The following is a 12,438-nucleotide window of genomic DNA, read 5'->3' on the forward strand; positions in this document are numbered from 1 at the left end:
GCCTTTCTGCAGTCCACCTTCATCCTTTCGAGGGATAGGTATGGAATTGAAGGACAATTGAACTGTTGCGAGGGAGAGACAGAAGGAAGGAGGAAGCATGATGGTGATGGTGGTGAAGTATTAAGAAGGGAGGAAGAAGAGGAGGAGGAGGGGAGAGGAAAAGAGGTGAAAGGGGAAGGAAGAGAAGGGAGAGGAAAAAGGGACAGAGTGTTGCTGATTAAGTGGTGATAAGCAAGATAGGAGATGATGAGAACGGGAGAGGGAAAGAGGATGAGGAAATGGAAAGATATTTGAGGAAGGAAAAAGATGGGTATAAGGGAGAGAAATATATGATAATTATAGAGGAGTGTGAACGGGATGGAGATAAGTAGTTGAGGGAATATATATATATATATATATATATATATATATATATATATATATATATATATATATATATAGAGAGAGAGAGAGAGAGAGAGAGAGAGAGAGATGAAAGGAGAAGGGAAGGGGGAGGGTTGAAATCATGAAAGAGGTATAGAAGAGGCATGAAATAAGGGAGTGGGGTCAGAAAGCGATGAGAAGGGCAGAACGTAAGAGGGGAAGAATGTGGGGAGATGTGATGAAGGAGAGAGGAGAGTGTGGGAGTGAGGAGAGAGAGGAGATGACGATGATGATGAACAGGAAGAAGAAGAGGAGAACTGGACTGAAGAAGAAGCTGGAAAATCAAATAAAGGAACAGGGGAGGAAGATGATGTTGATGAAACGGAAGAGGGTGACTGCAGGGTGAAAGATAACGAAAGGGTAAACATGGAAGGGAAAGAAGGGGAAGGAAGATGAGGGAAGGAAAATACGATTGAAGCGGAGGAAGGTAATTACGAAGGGAAAGAAAAGGAAAACGACTGATGAAAGAAGCAGAAGAAGAGGAAGGAGATGATGATGATGGTACCGAAAAAGGAAGAAAGGAGAAGATAACGAGCGGAAGTGAAGAAGGTGAAAGAGAGAGGGAAAGGGTCATTTGAGATAAAGAGAACGGTGTGGGGCGGTCTGAATGGGAGCGAGCAAGATAAGTGGTGATGGCGAAAAATGATGATGGACAAAAATGACGTTGGACGAAAAAGATAATGGGTGAAAATGATGCTCGGGAAAAAGATGGAGTTGTGTGATGAAGGAGAAAAAAATAATGGCTGGACAAAAATGAGGGTAGATAAAAGGACATAGTTGAAATGAGGATAGATAAAATACGACCTGGAGATTAGGGTGGTAATGGGTAAAAAAAATGAGGAAATGGTGATGGACAGAAATGACAGACGAAAAATTTTATAGCAATGAAGGCAGTGATTAACAAAAATTATTACTGAGAGTCGGAAGTGATCAATAAAACAACAGTGGTGAAAATGCAGTGTGAAATAAACCCAGAAAAGAAACAGGGAATTATAAACACACGAAATGGCCATGAAAGTGATAGAAATATATTAAGTATAAGATGAAAAAAAAAACAGTGCACGAGAATATAAAATTTGAAATATATAAGTTTTGAGGAAACAATCAGGATCTGTTGACTCATTTTGCCAAGTACAAATCAGCCATAGTTGGGAAATAATGATAGAGTTGTTCCGTCCATGTGAGGGTTAATGACGGTGTGTGTATTTATATGCAGGCTGATATATAAATACGGCATATATTGTATACTTATAATATTTAGTGAGTTTCCAGGGAAATGTATAATACAGGTTTGTAGCCTAACTCCTTAGCCTGCAAAATACTTGAACCCATTAGTGTTATGTTTTTCCTATAATCGAAGTTGGGTTTTTATAGCTTATTTTATAACTCGGAGAGAGAGAGAGAGAGAGAGAGAGAGAGAGAGAGAGAGAGAGAGAGAGAGAGAGAGAGAGAGAGAGAATAAAGCCCCCAAACAAAACAGCATCCTATCACTCACTCTGCACCCTTTTTTCTATCATTGGTTTCCCTCCCTATTGCCAGCTGGACAAGGCCGCGTGTGATCTGATACAGCAGCGGAGTGGAGTGGTTGTTTGATGGTGGTGGGGTTGTTCGAGTGTTGGGCTACAGATTGTGTGTGTGTGTGTGTGGTGTCAGGGATTGAGTGCTTGTTTCGATGTTGCTGGTTTATTGTGTGTGTTTTGGTGCGTGGGTAGATGTTTTGCTTTTGTAATATATATATATATATATATATATATATATATATATATATATATATATAGTGCAGTGTGTTCTCCTTCATTATTCATTATCAGTCATCCTCTTGTTTCCAGTTATATCTCATATTCATCTGCGAGTTTTATTTTTTGTTTCCTCACTTTAGTAAGTCTCTTTTCCACCTTTCATTCCGTTACATTTTTTTCTGTATTTCCCCATTCATTCTTCAAAAATCTTTTCATTGTTCCTAGTATACATATTTCTTGACGACTTCAGTTGGCTGATATTTTATCGTTTCTGTATTTTTATTTTCTATTTTCAGACGATTTCATTCAGGTTCGGCAGCACGTTTCAGAATAATCGTGGTTATTACAAAAAATCATCACTAATCCCTTTCGCCCCCAGGATGTCTTTCATGTATTTTCGTCTCTTTTGGACGGCTTTGTTCGTTTAAGAAAAGAATTGTCATATTGATGGGATAGTGTTTGAGCTTAATAAAATCGTCTGGGAGCCCGCAGGAGTAATTTTTGTGCTGAATAAAATCGTCGGGGGGCAGGAAGACAAATGAAATAAACGTTCCGAAGGAGTTGGTTCGTAGTCCAAGTACTCCGTCTTCCTCTTCCAGATACAATAGTCCTCCTTGTACTAATACCAGCCATTCACCTTTTCCACATTCCTATATTCCCCTTTGAAGTATTCCTATTTTCCTCTTCCACTTATTTTTTTCCCGATTCAAAATATTTATATCCATTGCTGTTTTCTCTTCCCAACTACTTTTTTTTTTTTTTTTTCCCCGTTCCTGCTATTGCGTTAATTGATATAGAGTACTAGAGTTGTCCCCAGCATGCGGTGGTAAAGTGCCGCTGTTGTGTGTTACCTGTTACATGGATACTTGGGGCTTGCTTGTCGCGGTGATGGCTTCTGACATAAATGCTAAATAAACCCGCGTGAAATGGAACAGATTTAAAAATATATATATGTTACTGGTTCCAATTTAGTTTAAAATGTAAAATGTTACTATCTCAAGTTTAGTGAGTTCCCTATTAATTTTCCCTTGTAATTTCCACGACCTAGAAAATATCAGTTCTTTCACATTAACTTGGCCCCAAATTTCGTCCTTTTGTAGCTTATTTCTCGTAGCACCGCCATAAGAGAAATTCAGTGCTAATTCACCTCCATTTCATAGCAGTTCTTCGTGATCAACACTATATTCTGGCATTTTTGTTGCAACTCGGCTTCCAGGATGGGTGGCAGTTTTATACCAAGTGAAAGAGTTGTAACCCGCCGTCTTTTTTTTTGTTTTTTTTTGTTTTTTTCACGTAATTTCTGTGGCTTTCCGTGGTTCTTAGAATTAATGTTATACAAAAGCATCATTATTTCCGTTCCATTTTGAGCGTCTCAGAAGTGGTTACATTTCAGCCCGTAAATATCTTTTACAGTCTCGAGTTTTATTTTCTTCTGTAATTTCCACTTTTCAGAAAATTAGTTACAATGTCGGTAATATCTCCCACTTTCCATCGGCCCAGTTTCTCTCTCTCTCATTGTTCCTCCCGCTTCAGTGAAGTGGAACGACATGGCGAAAAATAATAGTTCTCCCTCTGCTTTTTCCTTCCATTTTCTTGCGTTCGGTCACTGTTTATCGCTTCCCTTCCGTTTCTTTTTGTCCCTTCCTCGTGATCGATGGCGTATGAAACGGGCCGGGGCGTAGGGATGGACAGGGAATGGGTTTCTCTTTACTCTTCGTTCGGTTTCGTTTCGTTACCCCTGTGGATCGGTTGGAGGGATTTTTATGGTGTTCGAGCGTTTTTTTTTTTTTTTATTCGTTTTCTATCCCTTTTCTCTTTGTCTTTGTGGTGTTTTTTACATTTTTCTTTTTCTTTGTTCTTTGCCATCTAATTCTGTGATTTTGATTTTACTTCATTCAAACGAATCTCTCTTAATCTAATTCTTAATCTAATGCTACAGTGTGTCACTCATACTTCAACAGTTCCCACAATTATTCATTTACACGGAAAACAAGCTGTGTGTGTGTGTGTGTGTGTGTGTGTGTGTGTGAGAGAGAGAGAGAGAGAGTGTGTGTGTGTGTGTGTGAGAGAGAGAGAGAGAGAGAGAGAGAGAGAGAGAGAGAGAGAGAGAGAGAGAGAGAGGCTGAGTATTGAGTTAACGAGAAAAGCAAGGGGCGATATTGAAGCAAGGAAAAACAAAAACATCAAAAACGCATGCACTCACCGATGTGATATACTAGTCTATTTTACGAATCAGGAAGAAGAGTAAAGGAAACAATAAAACCGTAATAAAGGAGGAAGAGGTTGGAATGGGGGAAGAAAAAGACGAAGTAGACGTAGTAAAGAAAAAGTAAATGGATGATCATACTAAGGAAAAGGGAATGGAAGAAATTAGTGAAGGAAAAGGAATGAGTAAAGACGAAAAGGAGGAAGTAGCAAAGAGGAAGAGGAAGTACAATAAGTAGCCTGTAAGAAAAATGAGTAACAAAGAAACAGGAGAAAGTAACAAAATATAAGTCTATTAATAAAGAAGGAAGAGCATAAAGTAGGGCATAAAGACGAAATTGGGAATGCTGAATATGGAGTAAGGAAAAGCAAGAAACATAATAATAATAATAATAATAATAATAATGGTCAAAGGAGTAAAGTGAGAGGGAGAGAGCGATGAAAAAGAGAGCTGTGGGAAGGAAGACAGCGACAGGAATGGGACAGTGAAGCGGAAGAGAGCACTGAAAAGAGAGCTGTTGAAAGAAGAGAAAAAGAGAGTGAGCAGAGAAAAGGGAGAATATTAGAGAGAGAGAGAGAGAGAGAGAGAGAGAGAGAGAGAGAGAGAGAGAGAGAGAGAGAGAGAGAGAGAGAGAGAGAAGAGTAACAAGGGAGGAGCAGTGACAAGGGAGACGATATGATAATGAGGGAGGCATTAACTTTTACGAGGATAATCGAATGGGGGGAAAAGTCCAAGGGAGAATAGGAGGAGGAAGAAGGGAGGAAGAGGAAGGAGGAAGAGGATAAAGAAGAAAAGGATGAGGTCGAGGGAAGAGGGAGAGGAACAAGGAGGGGGAGAAGAAGAGGGATAGGGAAGGAGGAGGATTAGGTGGTAGTGGAAGGGGGTAAGAAGGAAGAAATATAAGGAAGAGAAAAAATGAAGAGGAAGGGAGGGTGATAGAAGAACAGGATAAGAAAACGGGGAGAAAGAGGGGCTCAAGAAAAATGGTGAAGCGGAGAAAACCAAGAGGAAGAGGGCAAGAAGGAAGAGGAAGAGGGTAAGGAGAGCGAAGAGAGTGAGAGAGGGGGAAAGGGGAAAGAGCGAGAAAGAGGGTGGATTATAGGAGATGGAAGAGGAGGAGGACAACGATGAGAAAGGGGGAAAGAATCAAGCAGGGGAGAGCAAGAAGGAAGAGGAAGGGACTACAAAGGAAGAAGATCGGGAGAAGGAAGTAGAAGACGACGAGGAAGGAGGAGGACGAGGAGAAAAAGGAAGATGGGGGAAGGAGGCGCACAAATCGAGCGAGGGGGGAAAAAAGAGAAAAATATACGTAAACATTTTCATTTCGCTACGTTTTTTAATCTCCATTCCCGCTGCCATATACACAAATCACGACAACATACACGACATTTTCTTGTGAGCTGTTCTTGCCGCTCTACGATGCTGTGCGTGGGTATACGAGGGAGGGAGCTGTAATGGGTAATGGGGAAATGGAATCTGCTTATATGTCAGGGGGATGGGGATGTGCGTGGATGCTGGGTAAATAAAAAACAGCAAAGGGGTCGTATTCTCAGACGTACTTACGATCAAATTTATCTCGTAACTCCTGTTTATTTTGCAGGAAGGACAGGAGTGTATAATCGTGCCATGTCTCGTTTTCTTTCTGAAATTTTAGTTAGGAATGGATAACTATAACTATTTTGATGATTATTTCTGTTGTAAGAGCAAGGAAAGGAGAGTGCAGGAACTTTCTCTCTCGTGCTTCCAAAATAAATAAATAAATAAATAAATAAATAAACAGTTTACATGCGACTTGGAGTCGATAATATGCTTAAGAATTTCACCCCCTGTGTATGAAGGAAATCAGAATAACCTATTGGTACGTACGGTACTTTCTAGGCTGTTTTTATTGTACATTCAGTGACTTGGGTACTTGATAATTTATGTATTGTCTTAGTACCAAGGGTAGTAAAGCGGGCAGGCTGTTCTCACTTACATATTCCTACAACCGAGCCGACAGAAGAAAGGCGAGAAGGACGGTTCCGCAGCATACAGCATAGATGAACGGTCATGAAAGCTTAAAGGAAAGAATGACAACTCAGGGAAATTTCATTGGAAAGGATGAATGGAAGCATTGTGCACACTGTACTTCGTAAATCTATTTGTGAAAACTGAGCATGTTAAGCTGAATATAGGAAGCCAAATAATTATTTGTCTAAGACACCTAATCATTCGTGTCTTAAGCATCGGAAAGACGAAGAGAAAATTTGGCTATTCGTCTTGTTAGAGGATTATATGAAGCTTTGGGCCTTGATTACAAATATTCACGTACAGCTTTTCCTAAGATTGTTAAGTGAAATTTACGGAGTCAAGGATGTGGTTGTGCCGGTAAGAAATACTGTATGGGATAACGAACAGGAAATTTTATCTTTCCATTCACGCAGTAGAGGAATTTTATGGACGGAGGGTCGACGTCACTGACAATCTCGTACATTTCTCTTCGGTTAATAGTAGATTTGAGGCTTGGTGGTGAAATATGACGTCATAAATAAGTCTTAACGATTTTTTCCTTATTATTATGCAGAAAGAAGGACCCGATAAAGATGGCCCCTTCCAGAACAAGATAAGTAACTCAATCTGCTTTTTTTTTTTTTTTTTAATAATCAGATGCCAGCGACGTATATCCAGACGATTATATTCAGCTCGATTTTTTTATATCTTAATGTGCAGTTAGATTTAGCTTCATTGACCCCTTCACTACCAGAGATTTATTGGAAGCTAAGTAAAAGACTGACAGCAGGAGGAATAAGTCACCAGATTGAAAGGGTTGAGATATTCGTAAACCGTATAGTGACTGACAGGGGAAAAAATAAAAACATTGTAAAGTCCCTGTTAAGTACTTGGTGATGCAGCTGGGTAAAAAAAAAAAAAGAAAAAAAAAACTCATTCTAAGATGTTTGTAAGAGGCTTAGTGGTTTTGGCGAGGTAAAAATATTCCTCGTAAGTTATTCATGAACAGCTTGAAAATTTCGGCCCTGGAGTGGAGAATATTATCTGGCGTGTTCTCTTTGGGTGGAGTATTCCTTGCAAGATCTTTGTGAACCGCTTCAATATTTGGCAGGGTAAGAAAAAATTCCATGTGGGATATTCTTAAACTAAGTGATTTGGGTCCCGAGAGTGTTGGCTGTAAAGTGATATTTTCTGCAGGGATGAAATATTTCTCTTTAGAATTCGTAAATTGCATAGATATTCGGCGGAGTACATATAAAAAGAACAATTCTCTTCAGTTTCTCATGAATTACTTGGCAATTGAGACTTCTTGCGTGTTGAATGTTAACTCCTATTTTCTCTACGGTGAAATATGTCTTGTAGGATCTTCATGAAATTTTTAGATATTCAGAAGCGTGAAAATAGAAAAAATCCCAAAAGCTATTGATGAAAGTACGTAGGTATTTGGGAGGGTAAAATTAATTCCTATAAAGGTATTCGCAAACAACTTAGTAAAATTGGCGTCAGGAGTGTATAGTAACAATCGAGTGTAGTCAGTAACAGTCTACAATAAACGACTGAACGACTCGTGGTAATTTAATCAGTGGAGAAATGACTGGAATTACTACTGAACGATCGTTTTAGTAGTTTAAGGAGCAGAAGATTGAATAGGATTAAGGTGATTAGATGAAGGATGGAATATTGAACCGCTGAGTGGGGCTGGTTAGGAGAAATCGCGGAAGAGGTGAGTGGGCGATTGAGTGAGTGTGAGAGTGGACTGTAGGTGAAGAGTACTGTTATTTGGCGGTTAGTACTGTTATTTGAGTACTGTTATTTGGCGGTTAGTACTGTTATTTGAGTACTGTTATTTGGCGGTTGTTTGGTTGAGTAGTACTGTGTCGTGACTGAGGAAGAGGAAATGACGTCACTTGGGTTCCTTGTGGTTTACTGTTGTCTTTGAGGTGTTCCGTATATGAGACTGAATGTTAGGTTGATGCTACAGAAAAGGTACTGATTCTCTGTCTCTGTCTCTCTGTCTGTCTCTCTCGCTCTCTCTCACGTAAATGGGAGGTGCGTGCATCTTGTATGAGGGGACGCACTACCTGTTTATTTCTTCGTTACGAGGTCCAGCGGTGATAAAAGTGGAGTTCTTGGTTTTCCTTGCTTTGGGAGTGGGAGTGGGTCTATTTCAGGTAATGTGTGTGTGTGTGTGTGTGTGTGTGTGTGTGTGTGTGTGTGTGTGTGTGTGTGTGTGTGTGTGTGTGTGTGTGTGTGTGTGTGTGTGTGTGTGTGTGTGTGTGTGTGTCTGTGTGTGTGTGTGTGTGTGCCTGAAGCTCTTGACGAAACTGCAGTAAGAAAGCAGAAGGGAGAATCATCTCTTTCGTCCCTTCCTCAGTCTACCCCACCGTTACCTCCCTCTCTCACTACTGTTTTTCCGTCTACCATACCTTTGCCCTGTGTGCCTGTCCCTCTCCCCGCCTCGTCTGTTTTAACTTTCCATCTCCCTTTCCTTTTCATCCTCATCTCCCGTGTCCCTTTTCTAAAATGACTCGCCCTTTACCTCGTCAGTTTTTCCTTTCATCCCGTATTTCTGTCGTCTCTTTTCCTCCTTACTTCTGTCTCCCTCTCTCGTATCGCTTCCTTTTCTCCCTCGCTTCTATCACCCTCCCTCGCATCTCTTCCCTCCCCGTCTCCTGTCCCTGTTTCCCTTACTTCTCCCTCCCTCATCCCTGTTTCTGTCTATGCCTCTTCTCCCTCTGTACCCACCGTTTCTACTTCTGCACCTCGATGGTGATTGGGTTAGCATATCTAGCACGGTGGGGGAGACGGAGAAAGGAGAGTAGGAGAAAGTAAGACGGAGGAGATTGGGGTAAAGGGAGAATTAAAAGAGGCAGAGGGAGCAGTTCGGGAAAAAGGGTGAGGAGGAAGGAGAATGAGAAAGGAGGGAGATAAAAAGAGAAGGGTGGATGCTGGAAGAGGGAGGAGAGCAGGGGACGAGGAATAAGAAGGAGAAGGTGGGAGAGGAGGAGAAAAGGGAGGGAGGAGGAGAACGGGGGGCGAGGAATAAGAAGGAGGAGAGGGGAGAGGGAGGAAGAGGTAAATGGAATGAGGAGAAGAGGGTAGTGGAAAAGAGATGTGTAGGAAGGAGGGGTAGAGGGAGAAGTGGCATGGGAGAGGGAAGAGTGAGATGGAGAACAGGGGAAGAGGAGAAGGAAGTGGAGAAGGGGAGAAGGAGAAGTGAAGGATAGTTAGAAAGGGGTAAGCTCTCATAAAGTAGGACAGGAGGCAGCAATCACTCGCTACTAACAAGCGCTGATTGACGTGTGGCCTGGTGGGGTGGGGCGTGATCTCCAGACAACATGGCAGCAGTGAGGTTAGGTTAAGTTAGGTTCTGTTAGGTCAAGTTAGAGATTAGATTGTATGCTACGGTAGGTTAGACTTGGAAGGTAGGTTAGGTTAGAGTAGGATAGAATAAACTAACGTGATCTCTAAGTAGTATTTTATCAGTGTGGTTTGAGGGATTAATTTCAGGGTTTGGTGGATTAATGTGAGGATATGGATTTGATTATAATAGTTTTCGATATTTCATTTGTTAGAAAAAAATCCCAGCTGATAAATCCACCAGCCTCGGTAAAATTGTGTGTGTGTGTGTGTGTGTGTGTGTGTGTGTGTGTGTGTGAGAGAGAGAGAGAGAGAGAGAGAGAGAGAGAGAGAGAGGGTTGAAAGAGAGCACGAGCCAGTTAAAAGCTCAGAAGTTAATTGCCCGTTGCGAGTCTGACAGAGAGAGAGAGAGAGAGAGAGAGAGAGAGAGAGAGAGAGAGAGAGAGAGAGAGAGAGAGAGAGAGACCACGAGACTACGAAAGAGAAAAGACTCCGAGACTACGACACACACACACACACACACACACACACACACACACACACACACACACACACACACACACACACACATTTTTACGGCGGGCAAGGGCTTAACCAGGTACATGAAGTGATTTTTGTGGCTGCCCGAAGCGACACAGAAGAGTAAGGGAGAATCACCTCTTGCCTGCATACGTAATGACATGCAAACTACAAGTGTCTTAGTTCCCGCTCGCTCTCTCTCTAGTTGAGCTATCTTTATCTCTCTACTTGAGTTCACTTTCTTTCATACTCATTAGTTATAGGGTTTTTCAGTTCTCTCTCTCTCTCTCTCTCTCTCTCTCTCTCTCTCTCTCTCCGTGTGTGTGTGTGTGTGTGTGTGTGTGTGTGTGTGTGTGTGTGTGTTACTTAGCAAATGGAGTTGTTTGTTTGTATGCTTTCATGTACTACAAACATACAAACAGACAGATAGACAAAAAGAGAAGAGAGGCAGAAAGATACACCTAGAGAGAGAGAGAGAGAGAGAGAGAGAGAGAGAGAGAGAGAGAGAGAGAGAAATAAGAACGTTGGAGTTGGCATACAGGAAAAAGAAAAAATTAAAGATTCCTAGTCTGAGCTAAAACGCTTAATGGTCTTTTTTTTTTTTGGTCTTTTGTGGTCTTAGTCTTCAGTGAGAGTCATCGTCACGCACGCATTGGTTCAAAGCTCCAGTAGTCTTTATGTAATGCCACCTGGAACTTAAGCCCATACATATCCTGCTAATAAATGTTTTCAGGACCACGGTAGCCTAGCCTCGGGCCCCTAAAGCTACAGGTGTTGTGTGAGATTGGCTGTTATCTTCCTTGAGCAGTAAGACTCGAAGAATAAAAGAAACAGTTATATTTTCCTACAGACAATTATACTAGGTGTCCCGGGAGTAAAGGGCATCACTTGGGGAATAGCTAGATAAGGGAATCCTGTCTAAAATATAATATATCATTCTGCGTCCAAATCTCAGCCATTTTAGAGATGCTGATAACCTTACTGGTAAATTATGAGGGAACTATTTTCACCCATGTCATCAATAACTGTAGCTTCGTAATGGTTTAAGTTTGGACCCATGTTGATTTTTTATTTTTTTTATTTTTTTTTTTAAAGAAGCACTCCTCTGTTATTTCCTAGACTTATGCACTTTCCTCCCAGGACAGTCTGTATATATTTTTTTTGCATAATGGACCCGTATTCTCCTCGGATAGGCTGATCAGCACCTCTTAATAATCTTTGTATTTCTGTAAATGAAACATTAGTTGTTTTGTATGTTATCTCTGCAGTCACTGTTGATTTTGAAGAAGATGAATGCAAGATAATTTATTTTTGTAACTTACAAGAGAATATCAGTGTGAAATTAATAAAGTAAAACTTTAAGGAAATTGTGAAGCTTCCTAAACTGCCGAGAATGCGACCCTGAATCTGTAAAGTCACAAGTAAAGGAAATTATTATAGGAAGCTTGTTGGTAAAATGCTATGGTAAGTCTGTTGGCCCATACTAAGAAAATACCTGTATTATTGCAGCCACAGTTTCTTTGAGAGAACAGTTCTGCAGCGTAGAAAGCTTCCTTCCATCTTCCATTTCCCTTGACCCATCATTTTTGTCGCTAGCAGAAGATGGCAGAAAAAAGTAGGAACGACCATTATGCGCTATAAAAATTGACATAAAGATAGCAATTTATTTCTATAGCAGAAGAAGGCAGGAAAAAGCAAGAACGAACACCATGCAGAATATAGAAATTGGCATTAAGATAGCATACGAACGGACGTCTATAAACCATAATCTCAAGTGTAAGCTAAATAAAGGGCAATATAGGAGCTATTTACCGGGCACATAAAAACCCACAGTCGTCTATATCAGGCACTGAGGCGACACAAGTAAAATAAATGAATGGAGTGGCGGTGAATGGAGTGGGGTACTGTGCTTGAACGAGGCCTGAGCGGTGATACATAAAGATAGTAGAGGTTTAGTGGCAGAAAAACAGGGGAACATCAGGGAGTGAGATGGGCCATATTTAGGCAAGGACGGAAGGAGAGAAGGAGGGAAGGAGAGGTGGAAGGAAGGAGGGAAGGAGAGGTGGAAGGAAGGAGGGAAAGGGAGGTGGAAGGAAGGAGGGAGAAAGGTGGAGAAGGAGGTGGAGAAAAGGGGGGAAAAGAGGAAGAGTGGAGAAGTGAGTGAGGGGTGTAAATTGGGAAGGAGGGATGAGGAGAAATAAA

The sequence above is a fragment of the Coenobita brevimanus genome, chromosome 24 (genome assembly GCF_032717465.1).
Source record: "Coenobita brevimanus isolate Jiangsu-jjx chromosome 24, ASM3271746v2, whole genome shotgun sequence".
NCBI classification, from domain to species: domain Eukaryota; kingdom Metazoa; phylum Arthropoda; class Malacostraca; order Decapoda; family Coenobitidae; genus Coenobita; species Coenobita brevimanus.